The 12,346-nt window shown below is 43.9% G+C and overlaps 1 protein-coding gene across 1 annotated transcript in view; it reads left to right on the top strand.

Moving 5' to 3' along the window:
• Positions 1 to 12,346, top strand: part of FBXO42 (F-box protein 42) — a 49,449-nt gene that overhangs the window by 3,172 nt on the left and 33,931 nt on the right. The gene's annotated exons all lie outside the window — the stretch shown is intronic.

The raw sequence follows: 12,346 nt of genomic DNA, 5'->3' as shown, positions 1-12,346 counted from the left end.
TCCTTTTTGAACTCGTTTGTGCCTTAGATTAAATGAGTGGGTTGACACATCCGCATCGAAAATTGTGGCTTGTGTTGAGCAACGAGTGTGAGAAAACGTGGCTCTTGCCTTCAAGAGCTGCATTAACCAAAGCTCAATGAGAACATCAGACCATGCTGTGGACTGTATTCGCTTCCCCATTTCTATGGCAATTTTAAAAATATTTGTCTTTGCCAGCTGAACACTACTGAAACCTCTGTGACTTAATGTTTGTTTCCCCCCTACTTAACTTAGTTCAGGCAACAGTGACTTGCAATTTAGACACACTGTATCTCTTCATATGTTTTCAGACTAATTTTGAAACACTTGTCTGGCTTACTTTGTTCCCTGCTTGGGCAAATTTTGTAGTAATATGAGCTTTTGAAGGCTTAAGGTAAGTTGGTAGAGCTACTTGAATTTGTTTGGGGCATCTTGTTAGGTTAATATTGATGTGCTGTGGTAATGCTCCCTTCCACCCCTGGTCTTGTCAAACCTCAGATCAGTGTTGATGGCCCCATCAGTGCTTTGGGATGTGTTTGAGGGTACCCCTGGTCTCCATGGCAAAGTTGTGTTTGGTGAAAAGCTGCTTTTATTTGAGTTGGTTGTGAAGAGACGGTGTTAGGAGGTGTTGTGCTGCCAGGCTGCTTCATATGTGAGGTGTAAAAGCAAGGGGCTGTCACAGAATGCTGCAAATCATTACCAAAAATGTATGATAACCTTAGCAAAATCGGTATTTTGTGATATATGTTCTGCCTAAGCAAAGCTCCCCATGAAGCTGCAGAAATTATTGCTCTTGCCACTAGTGACTGTACGGTCTGTCTGCACATGACACATTTCAGTGAGCCAAAGATCATCTGTGGTTTGCTGAGCGATTTTGGGTGTTTGGGATAAAAAGCTTCTCATAAATGTAAAAAACTCGCTGTTAAGTCGAGGTAACTGCGGGAAGAAGCTGTCTGTCCCAAAACATTTTACATCGGGGAATCCATGATATGTGTTAATCATTTCAGCTGGCTTTTTGTCAGGTTGGAGAGCCTGCATTGATACAAGTGATTTATCTATACATCAAGAAGGATGACGAACCCCTTAGGTGCACTTATCCTCACAGTCAGCTTCCAAGGAAGGGGCTGTCTGTGTGCAGGGCATTGAGCCTGTTCAAAAAGCCTAAGTCTGCAAAAGTCAAATATTTTCAGTTGAATCTCTTCTTTTTTTTTTTTTTTTTTTTTTTTCCTCTTCTTACTGGTATGAGATGCACATTGGATCCTTTTGCCAGCATGTGAAGGCGCCTGCCCAAAACACCTTTAACGAGAGAACCAAATAGCAGCTACTTTTGTACCATTGTTGTTGCATCCATTCTGCAATTATTTAGTTCAGTTCCTCCATCGGGCAGCCACCTTTAATCTGAGCTGTTGAATGCGTGCTCTTCCTGCATTTGTTTTTAGGCTGGCTGTTTTCTTTCCTCATTGAGACTGCTGCCGGGGTCTCCTGCAAACCCGCCGGACCTTCAGGCTTTGGAGCAGCAGCAACCCATCCTGCAGACATGGACACGCATTGTGGCTCGGGAGGGGATGTGTGGGATGCTTTAGCCCGCTCTGTACCTGACTCTTGGATGCTATGAAATCTCAGGGCTTCATAACATGGGACAATATTGGTTTGCCCTGCTTTCGTGCCCGGCACAAAGCCAGGCTGTGCTTATCAGTTAGGGGTGCCTGGTGGGGTGGCAGGAGTGCTCGTTTGGGATGTTAATGAGGGGAGGTCTTGGGCTGCTGGGGAAAGCTGCATATTTGATGATGAGGTAGGGATGAATTTGAAATTAGCACAATTTTCCTGAATTTATTTGTTTATTAGCATAGTGTGGATTTGACTTATTTTCTTTTTTTTGTCTTCTCTTTCTTAGTATTTAATATCTAGTGTTTTTAAGCCTCACTAAACAGCTAGTCTTGAGATGTGTCATGTAGGATAGAAAGATAACCCTTGCTTTTCTCAGTGGTGGTGCATCCCTGACTTGCAGCGCTCTGGCTTCTCAATGCATTGCCTTTATCATTAGCTGGGGAATAAATAAAAAAACACTACAAAAAGAAATGCAAATTCTCAAAATGTGTGGAAACTGCAGCAAATCCTCATCCAGCCTGCTGGGTGGGTCAAACTAGCTTTTGTGAAATCTATTTTAAATGGCAATTCCTGGGTTGTATTTTCCTGCAGGTGGCTTGCAAGATCTGCTTGGTGGTGGTGCCAGTGCTGTTTGCAACCCCTCACATAGAAGCGTGGGGGTCTTCCCTGTGGCTTTAGCCCTGTTTCTTTGTACTCTAAAGCCTTGGGGTCAGGGGGAACGCAGAGCAGTCCTTCCTGTTTTATAATAACAGCGTTGCAATTGCCACCACCCTGCAGGCTGTTTTGCACACTCATGTCACCAAAGAGGAAAGTGTTTATTCTTCCCTTCCCATCTGCTTTACCTCCTGAAGGGTTTAAAGGGATCCTCTGTTGCTCACTTGAAATGACATCGCTGTTTGCTGGGAGCTGGTTGAGATTTTCCCCCACCAAGATGCTGGTTTATGGGAAAAAAATGTGTTTAGCAGAAGCTTTAATACTAGGAGAAGAGCTCTCCCGGTGCTCACTGCCAGCACCATATTGATAGCAAATAAAAGAGACGCTGTCTAGACTGCCAGTCACCGAGCTACTGACAGCTCTGCGGGATTTTCAGCAATGAGAAGACACGCTGCCTCAAAGTCAGTCCCACCTTGAAGCTGATTTTTGCCCCTTTGCTGGGCTCTGCCCTTCGCCAACATGTGCATCTCGTGCTCGTGAACCTTTAGGGTACCGTTCTTCTCTCCATCCACATTGCACAGTGCGATCAGGGGCTACATAGTCTTGTATTTGCAGAGACTGATGGGTGTTTGCCCTTGCTTGTTAACACCTGCTAAAAAAACCCCAGTGATTAATTCTGCGTATTCTGAGTCTATACGCTCAAGCCCTCTTCATGGGTGTCGAGACAAGTGCTTAAGCTCAGTGCTTGCTTTTCATGAATCTTACTCTTTTTCCATCACTTTTTTGTTTTGATTGGTGTATCTTTGTTTCCAGCTCTTCAAAAATAAAACACAGCTCTTGGTGCTATCTGCACGTTCATCTTAACTCAGGAGAGGCCGTGGCCTAATTTCTTCAGCACAGGTCAGAGAGCCAGAAACCTCTGGTATTGTAATCCCAGTGCTGTTGAGGGCTTGCTTGACCTCAGCTTCTTGGTGCTTTTGTGCCTTTACCTATAAAATGGGGTTAATTACCACTGTGGTGCTTAATGAGCCAGGCACTGGGACACCCGTCGACACTGCTTTTGTAAAGGCATTTGAGGTTGTGTTGGGCAGGTATGTGCTACACTGCCGGATTCGTATCTATCAGTGTAAACTCCTTTTTTTTTTTCTTTTTTTTTTTTCCACGGGTGAGAGAGAGAAAATTTTTTCTGTATTGTTGCAATGCCTGTTTAGCAAACAGATCTGCCTTTAAATTCCCTTTGGTGTGATCCAGGCCTGCTCCTGGGCAATATTTGCTAGATGGTTAACTCTGTAGTTGGCAGCTTTCATCAAAGGCTTTGCACCAGGAATTACAGAAACTGGTTTGAAGGTGGCATACAAATTTATTTGATGCGATTAGGTGAGTGGACATGGCGAAAACACGCTTTTAGTGTGTTAGACACACAATACGTGTTACAGCTGAGCAGCTCATCTGCTAGGAGTTAAGATAAGGAGGAAAGCATCGTTTGCAGTGCTCATACGCTGATAATGTCCGTGTCAAGATGGTATTAGATATCTTGGTACCCTGCTTGCTAACAAAGAAAAAAAACATTCTATCAGCGCACTGCTGCGAAGTCAGCAGTCCATCTGAAAGCAGTAGATATCGATTTAAATTAAACCTTGGCTACCCCGGGTCTACACTAATACACGGCTTTTTCCAGTGCATCCTCTTTTTTTTTTTTTTTTTTTTTTTTTTTTGTCCTGAAAGTCAGTACCCTTGAGCTTGTCTTCATTTCAGATTGAATGTCTCAGTGGTGCTCATGACTTATTTCTTAGTGGATAGGGGAACGATGTGGTTTGTGAATTTAGGGTGCAGAATAACTTTGTTTATTGCAAAAAGGAAATTCTTCCCCACCCCTCCTCCAGCACATGCATGTGCTAAGCCAAAGACCATGTTTTGGGGGGTAACTAGAAGCTTGAATGTGAGAGCTTGCATGACAAGTTGCCCTGCTGGTAAACCCTGACCTTGACCTGGCATTGGCTTAATTTAATTTTCCTGAGCGTTAAAACTTCATTCTTTGTTCCCACAGCAAAACGTTAAGCAGGAATCTTGCAGTGGTGTTAGAAACCTGAATCTTGACTGGTTGTCCTACTGCTTAAAGCAACAAGAGATTGCCTCATTTACATGGACAATGTTGCAGTGTGGGTATTAACGCTGATTATTTAAGTCTCTTAAGGTGCTGGTAGTTTCTGACGGAAGTCGTGTGGAGCAGCATGTGTCTGTCTCTCGATGAGCTCTTGCCAGGGTTATTTTCCTGGGAGCAAAGCTTCTGCAGTTTGCTCTCCCTCTCACGCTAATTCCCTGACCCTGTCGCCCCTTCCTGCCTGATTCAATGAAAGGATAAAGGTCTCAAAGATCCTGAGTTGCCCCAAGTTTCACAGGACAGGAAAGGGAGACGAAAGACCCTGTGGGCACCCTTGCTGAAGGCAAGAAAGCTCAAAATCCTGGAGATCAGAGGAGCTATGGGGGAGGAAAAAGGTCTGACACCCCCCCAAGTCCAATGCTGCAGGCAGCAGGGGCTCACCCACAAGCGATGCACCAGTAGGAAATGACATTTTTGCTGCTTCCCGAGCTGCCTGTTTTGCTGGCTGAGCTGGAGGAGGTGGATGCGATCCAGGGCTTTCCCAGCCAAGGAAGCCGTGCGCCAGGTCAGACTCTGACACTTGCTGCGGGCTGCTTTCCTGTGGCAGTGTTTGCTTGACACGTGGGCACCTCGGGGACTGTGGTTTCCTCCGTGTGGGCAGCAGTTTAGTGGGAATTGTGTTGGGAGCAGCTGTTTGGATTCATTGGGTTATGCTGTGCAAAGAAAGTTTTTCTTTTTTTAAAAAATAATCCCAACCGCACTGAATAGCTGCCTCTAATGCAGTCTGTCAAAAAGTTGGGAATTAAACCACCCAATATGTACAGGTACCTCCTAGTTTTGTTAGCAAACACTTCTCTAAGATATTTCCATGGTTTACATGCAATTATTTTGCCTGAATAGTTTATCTGGTCAGCTTGGTGATAGAAATGGGCATTGGGCTGTCTGGAAATGTAAATACAGAAACGATGTTTCAGAGGTGTGTTTTCAGATATATTTTTCATACAGTCAAAACTGAACTGGTTTTTAGACCAGTAGCATGTCTTTTCCTCATGGTTCAGCTGTAAATTTGCCTTCATTTGCCTGAAACCTGTGTACAGATTAGCCAATTTTAGCGGATTTGGGATGTTTAAGAGATGTCTGTAGAAAGTAAGGAGTGCTGTGTCATTTTTACAGGCTGTTCTCAAAATAATTAATTTAACTGCAGCTTTCCAAGTGCTGCCCGCAAGCTTGAGACCTGCTACGCTATTTTAACAGAGGAGAGAGGTGACAACTATTTCCAGGACCTGCTGTTGTGTGTTTGCTTGGCATTTATTGAGCAGGAGTTGTTGCTGATGAATCAGTGCAGGCAGGTTTGGATAGGTACCGAAAATCACATCAGTTGTTTTTATCCAGGCAGCCGCTGTGCAAACTGTTTGTCCTTAGACAGCTCATGTTACAGCGGGAGAAGCATCTACACGTTTTCTTGTAAAATCCTCTATTTCCAAGTCTCAGAGCCTTTCATTTCCTTGTTTAGGGATCATTCGCGTTTTCTGGCTAGCATGCAGTTTTGCCTTTCTTTCTGAAATGAATCATGATTATTTGTTTTGCTAGGAAAACGTTCAGGCGGGAATCATTTTAATTAGCGGCTCGCAGGGAGCCGGCAGAGGGAGTATGTGAGCCCCAAATACTAATTATTTACAGCCCTGCAAAATTTAGGGTGATTTCAGTAGAGGGGATGAATCACAAGAGCAAACCTAGATACAGACCCACCAATTATTACACCAGAGTGTAATTTTCCAAACAGGCCCAATGTGGGTCTGAGTTGCTGGAATGACCCGTCCTACATTTGGAGAACCCCAGCTAGGGTTGATTTTCAGACTTGCTGATTTTTTTGGCTTGGTTGGAGGAGGGATGTCATGTCATCGAGCAATTAATGAGGTTGCAGAGTTGGAGACGTGCACGTGGAAGCCCGAATTTTTATTGAGGAAACTGAAGGAGCGTGGTGCCCCATGTACAGATGCCTGGCCCACCTGGATCACTTTTTAAACTTAAGGGCAAATGTATTTAATGCCCAGTATGATTAAATTTGCAGATCGCTGGCCAACAGCATGTGTGTGAGCTCAAGTGGTACCTCAATAAGAAATATACCAGCTGCTTTTGTGCTGCTAGTGCTTATCAAGCCAGATTTTGACAGGTTTTAAAGAAGTTAAGCTGTTTTAAGTGTAATAATGCTGTCAAAAGGAATTAGGAAGCCTCCAAATCCCATTTGTTGTGGATGGGGGGGGGTTGTTGAATGTTGGAGATCTCTCCTTGTTTAGCAGCATTCTGCAGGGATATCTGGAGATGGTGCCCTCACTTTTTTGTCTAGTTCTTGATTTGTTAATATTTTATTAAGCTTCTAGGCCAATTCTGAGGTTTTGTCCTGTTTATTCCATAAGCAAATTCGAATGACAGATTTTGCTGTGTACACCTGAAGTGCGGAGTCATGAAACTCGGCTGTTTCCTCTTGTTGTCATGAGCTGTACACTAATAACAAGTATATAAAATGTGCTGCATAGGTTTGTATTCCTATAATAAATCCAGAAAAAACCTCAAATTTTCTCTCATTTTGTAGGAAGAAAGATTAGGCGTAATTTATTTTTAGTTGCTGTGCTGATTGGGCAGTAAATCTTACTGTGCAGTGTTATTACTGGTTTTTTTGGTGAAAGTTTACAATAAAAATGAGCAGGGATCTGGAGTAGCTGAAGGTTAGCTCATCATCGTCGGGAGGGAAGGAGGGATTTCTGGTAACTTTAAACCTTTTTATTACAATAATCAATTAAAATTCAGTTGCAATCATGCTGTTTCATTGCAGCATGGACCAGGTTATATGGCACTGTAAAATGAAGTCATGTAATTTTGAATTTGTCTCTGGAGTCTATAAAAATACTGGTTTAACAGGGAAAACACAAGGCAGGGAGGTAATACTGAAAGATACAGATTTGACTTTTCAAACTTGCAGATGGAGTTTAGGAAACCTTTATTTTCATGGGCGAAGCTAGGTCTCATATGAAAGAAAAAAAAAACAATTTCCTGTTGAAGGGCGGCTAAAGGGAAAAAAAAAAGGAAACGCTGTGCTTCAAAGAACTTGTAATTGCCTGTTTTGCAGGGATAAGAAGAAAAGCATGCTGTAGGTATCCCTGAGGTCTTGCTCCTTCATCTGGGTGCGATGCTCAATGACAGCACAGACAGGATATTGCTCATCGTTTGGTTTCCCAGAGGCTTTGTTTTCTTTTTGCTGACTAAAATCAGCTTTTTCTTTCCATTCTTGAACTTCTCTAGCAGTTGATTTTCAAAGGGGTCAGCTCTAACTGGTGCAAGTTTTGGGGGACTGGAAACAACATCTTACTGAACAGCGTTTATTCCTACCCGGAATCCAGTGGCTCCCACAGACCTTTCACTCCCTGTGCTCTTGCTTTCATAAAATAGTGTGCTTCTGCCTAGGAAATAGTGCTTTATTTTTTCTTTTACATCACTAGAAAATGGCTCGGGGCTTCTGTAGGGCAACTGATAGTAGCAAAAGCCAAACTGAAGCGGGAAAAGCTGCTGTTGAAGTGCTTGGTGGCATGGCTGCATGAGACAAACAATAAAATACTGTGCAAAAATAACCCATCCCAATACCATTGGAAATTTTTTTCAAGGAAAGCAGCCTAAGACTTATTATTAAATGTGTCTGATGGAATAGGCTTTTTTTTTTTTACACTGGGTAAGAGAATAAGCCTAAAAGGTCTAAATGTCCCCATAAATGCTACCCTGCCGTGCAGATGGGCCTGTTGACAAGCAGAATAAGCAGTTGCAAAGTATGAGGAAGAGTCTGGAGTGAGTTAGAGGCAGTTGCTATCTTCCAACCCTAAATTAACGCCGTAGCTCCTGATTGCCAAGTGCAATTAACCGTTCTGTTCTGCAGAGTCCCTTTCTCGTTCCAGCTGCAGCAGTCAGCCAGCCAGGGCTGGGTCCTTTCACACACCTTTATTATTTTTTTTTTCCCCCAGGTGAGAACATAGCTTCTATGATTATGTTTGGAGAGAGAATTTTTTGTGGCATGTGAAAATGAGCATTCCCTTATGCATAATGTGCTCTGACTCAATACTATTGCACGGCCTCTTATTTTCATTCAAGAACTTTCCCTTGGAGGCTTTTTCCCCTAAAATCTGTTGACTTAAAGGAAAAAAAAAAAAAAAGGCCAGGTCAAAAACCCTGCGGGTTCAAGCACTTCTTAAAACAGCTGAGAGTTGCGGAGAAGAGGAGGCAGCTCGGGATGGGAACCACCGATGCCACCCACGCCTGTGAATTGGGGTCAATGGGACCAGGAGAGGTGCTCGCAGGTAGGAAAACCTTGCTGGGACAAGAGGGGGTTTGCAGGAGCTGGCTGCCTGATGTCACTACCAGGCTTCAAGAAGTGCTTAAACCTGGTGGGTTTTTTTGCCTGCATTTTAATATTCCTCATCTGTTTGTTCCACTGCAGTGGGTAATTACTTTAGCAGAATAAATGGCAGGTTCTTAAATGATTTCAGGAGGGGAGAGAGGGAAAATTGAAATGCTGTGAAAGGAAGAAAAGAGTTACAACGTTTTGCCAACTGGCAGACACACAGCTTTTAGGAAGGGCCAGGCAAATCTGATCAGTGCTAGTGGAGCTCTGTTTCAGCTGCCCTTCTAGCGTTTCTTTACATGTTATTTTAAGCAGCTGCAATTCCTCCTTGGTAGGGCTTTAGGCAAATTTCTGAACACTGTAAAACCTCTGCTGCTGGAATATAAAGGCACTTCTCCACAACCAGGAGGGCTGTAGGGTCCAAAATATGATGCTTCAAGGGACTTGTGTTGGCCTTTGCAGCAATCAGTCCAAGCAGAATGGGGCTCCTGGATCTGTTTTAGTGAGTTAATTGAATTGCATATACTTTTGGATGAGAGATGACTGCTTAAATCACTTTGCTGCAGCTTTTTGAGTGCTCAGAGATTAATTTTAGTCTGTGTACAAATTGAAGCCCAGGCTGGTACAAGCATAGAGCACCTGGAGAGCCAGGATGAGTGAGAAAGCACCTATTGCATCTCCCCTGAACGCAAACAGGACAGAAGCACTCTGTTCTGCTCTTCAAATAACTAGCAAAAACACTGGCATGGGATTTCCTCCTATGGATCTGCTGAATAATTGGTAGTAGGAGCTTGTTGGGATGCTTTAGCTCTCTCTTACTGACTGTCTGAGGTTTTTTCCTTTTTTTGATGTTGGAGCAGGGTTATAGGACAGGGCTTTTCCTGCTTTGCAGTCTGGGAGTAGTTATTCCCAGCCCACTGTTTCCGTGCCATGAGAGCAAAATCTGCATCCATGGCAGGTCAGGCTTGAAGGGTTATTTTGACAGCAACTTGCCTTTTGGGAGTTGTTTGTTGCCAGTCTTGTTTTCCTTAAGAAAAATAACACATCATGAGTGTGCAAAGTTGATGCCTAAAAGTTTAGAAAACAAGGATCTAGCAAAGTAGATGCATTTGAATATTTGTAATATTATCAAGTGGTCTGGTAAGACCAGACAAAACCCAGTGCAGCTTCTCCATCCCCAGATCTGCACGAGCATGTGCTATTTGAGGCATCAAGGGATTTTGCTACTCCTCCTGCCTTTTTTAAAATTGGCCCTAGAGATGCTTTTCTAACGCCTAAGCTGTTTTGCGCCTGTGATTAGCTTGCTATGTTGTGTGGTTCCCAAGCCCGCTCCAGAGGATTGAAATTGGGATTTAATAATTGGAAAAAAAACCTTGCTAGCCAGGCATTCGTTCCTGCACTTCTCAGCAGACTTCCTGCAGTAGGTTTTGGACATTATTTAAAGGGCAAATAAAAGCTGTTGGGAAACACACATAATCTTTGCTTCTAAACCTTAATAACACAACAGATGTCTTGTGTGAACCTGTCGAGCTGAGGCTTATGTTCGGTGTTGTCACCCGCAGGTGCCCTGTTGTACCTGATCTGGATGCAAATGTGCTTATGTTTGGTTTTCTAGCATGTTTTCAGGGTGTGAAATGCCTTCTGCTCTGCCTGGGTAGGTGTTCTGCTCTGTTTTCCCAAGCTGTGAGATAGGGACCAACCCTCCTTCCTCCAACCTCCCTGGCTCGAGCAAAACCGCATCCCAAGGTTGGAGTACTGGCAGCCTTTGGCTTCCTGCCCTGTCATGTCAGGGTGGAAATCAGCACATGCGCTTCATGACAATAGATGCTTTTGCTTGGAAAAAGACCCAACCTTCTGGTTTTTAAATTATTTTTTTTTTCTTTTTTTTAGTGCAGCTTCACTTTTTCTTTTTTAGTTTTCCATTTCTTAATCTTTGGGAATATGTGTATTATCTGCTGCGTAATGCAGTTTGCCGGCAGCAGCAGCAGCGCTTGTGTCAAAGCATTTGGGTTTCAACCTTTCTCTGTCATAACATTGACTCTAAGAAGGATTTCTGACACGGGAAAATGTGCAGAGCATCTGTTAGGCTGATAACTATAAGTTTAATTTTGACGTCGTTTCTACTGAAGATTGACAGCCCCTAGGATTTTCTGAAGCTGCTTCATTGAGGAACCTGACAAAAGTGGAGAGTAATGCTGTCGAATGCAATTTTTCTGAGCATTAATTAGTTGTCATGGCAAGCTTTTCCGCTCTGCATCTCTGCTGTCTGTTATTCCCGTGGCTCTTTGGCTCAATGCATGCTGGGATGGGAAAATCCTAGGTTTAGCTAGGGAAGACAGTAGAGTTTGCATCGCTGGAAGCTTTTTAGTTTATTCCTGATAGCTAGGTAACTTAAATTCCTTCAAGCTGTATTTTCTGTGATACTAAGAGTTTGGTAAAAATAAGGTACTATAAACTTGTATTTAAGTGTGTTGGGCAAAAAGCCATGTCTTGTCTTCCCTCTTGAGGAGTGGGTTTGCTTCCTGGGCTTGTTGTGGATGGGATTTGTCCCATGGACTGCGGTGATCTGCATCCCATCATCCCAGTCAATCTGAGACCTGGAGATGCCTGGGCAGCCTCTGCCTGGTGAAGTTGGGAGAAACTCATGCTGAGCGATGTAAGAGCTGAAACCTTGCCCTCATGTGGGTCCTCCATTACAACCTGCTGTGCTAGGAAAGGATAAAAAGGGAATTTGTGGTTGCAGTTTCTGGAAAAGAAAGTCCACGTGTCATGTTCATGAGCTGTTATTTTGGTGTGACCTATCAGTGCCTGCAATCACAGAGCCATTGCATCCCTTAGTCTTCACCCAGTGGCACTGGAAGGGAAAATTCTTGCTGCTCTCCCCAGAATAGGTTGGCTGCTTCCTAGGAAATAGGGTCCAGGGATTTGTTTTGCAGCAATGGGCATGGGTTTAACTGCACACGATGCCAGCTGGCCACATTGGATGCAGCCACTTGTTAAGATGAATTTATTTCATGATATATTTCTGTCATCGATATGTTACCTTATACTCAAGTTGTTCTGAATCGCTGGAGATAACAATATTGGATATTCCAGCCTTTCAGCAGCAGTAAATCTGTGGGGATTTTGCTTTCCTCACCAGCTACCAGAACTGTGTGCAAGTATTTAACAACCAAAAAAACCGGAATGTTAAGGGAGAATGGGTCAGGGTTTTTTCCCCCGCTGTGTGCTACTGAGAAATTGCTTGAGATAAAGCAGGCTCACTGGCAAAACTGGTTATGCAGGGGAGGAAGAGTTCCAAAGCTGTTCCTTCGATCCTTTCGTGCCTTGGGTTGCTCTCAATTTGGTGGGGATCCCTTTCCCAGTCACTGCCCAGCTCTGCAGTGCAAACCAGCCCAGGCCACCAGTGTGGCAGCACGGTGCCTCTCATGCTCAGCAAGGGAGCAGGGGTTCAGGAGGCTGCTGTTCCTTCAGTGTGCTGGTTTTTTGCTCTCTCTGGACCTGTCTGTAGGCAACAGCAGGGCTGAGAGTGGGGAGAGATGAAGTGGCCTGGGAAAATGCTGCGCTGATGGAGAACA

The sequence above is a fragment of the Falco rusticolus genome, chromosome 3, assembly GCF_015220075.1.
Source record: "Falco rusticolus isolate bFalRus1 chromosome 3, bFalRus1.pri, whole genome shotgun sequence".
Classification (NCBI taxonomy): Eukaryota; Metazoa; Chordata; class Aves; order Falconiformes; family Falconidae; genus Falco; species Falco rusticolus.
Note: the sequence above shows the minus strand (reverse complement) of the source record. Positions and strands in the feature narration are given on the sequence as shown.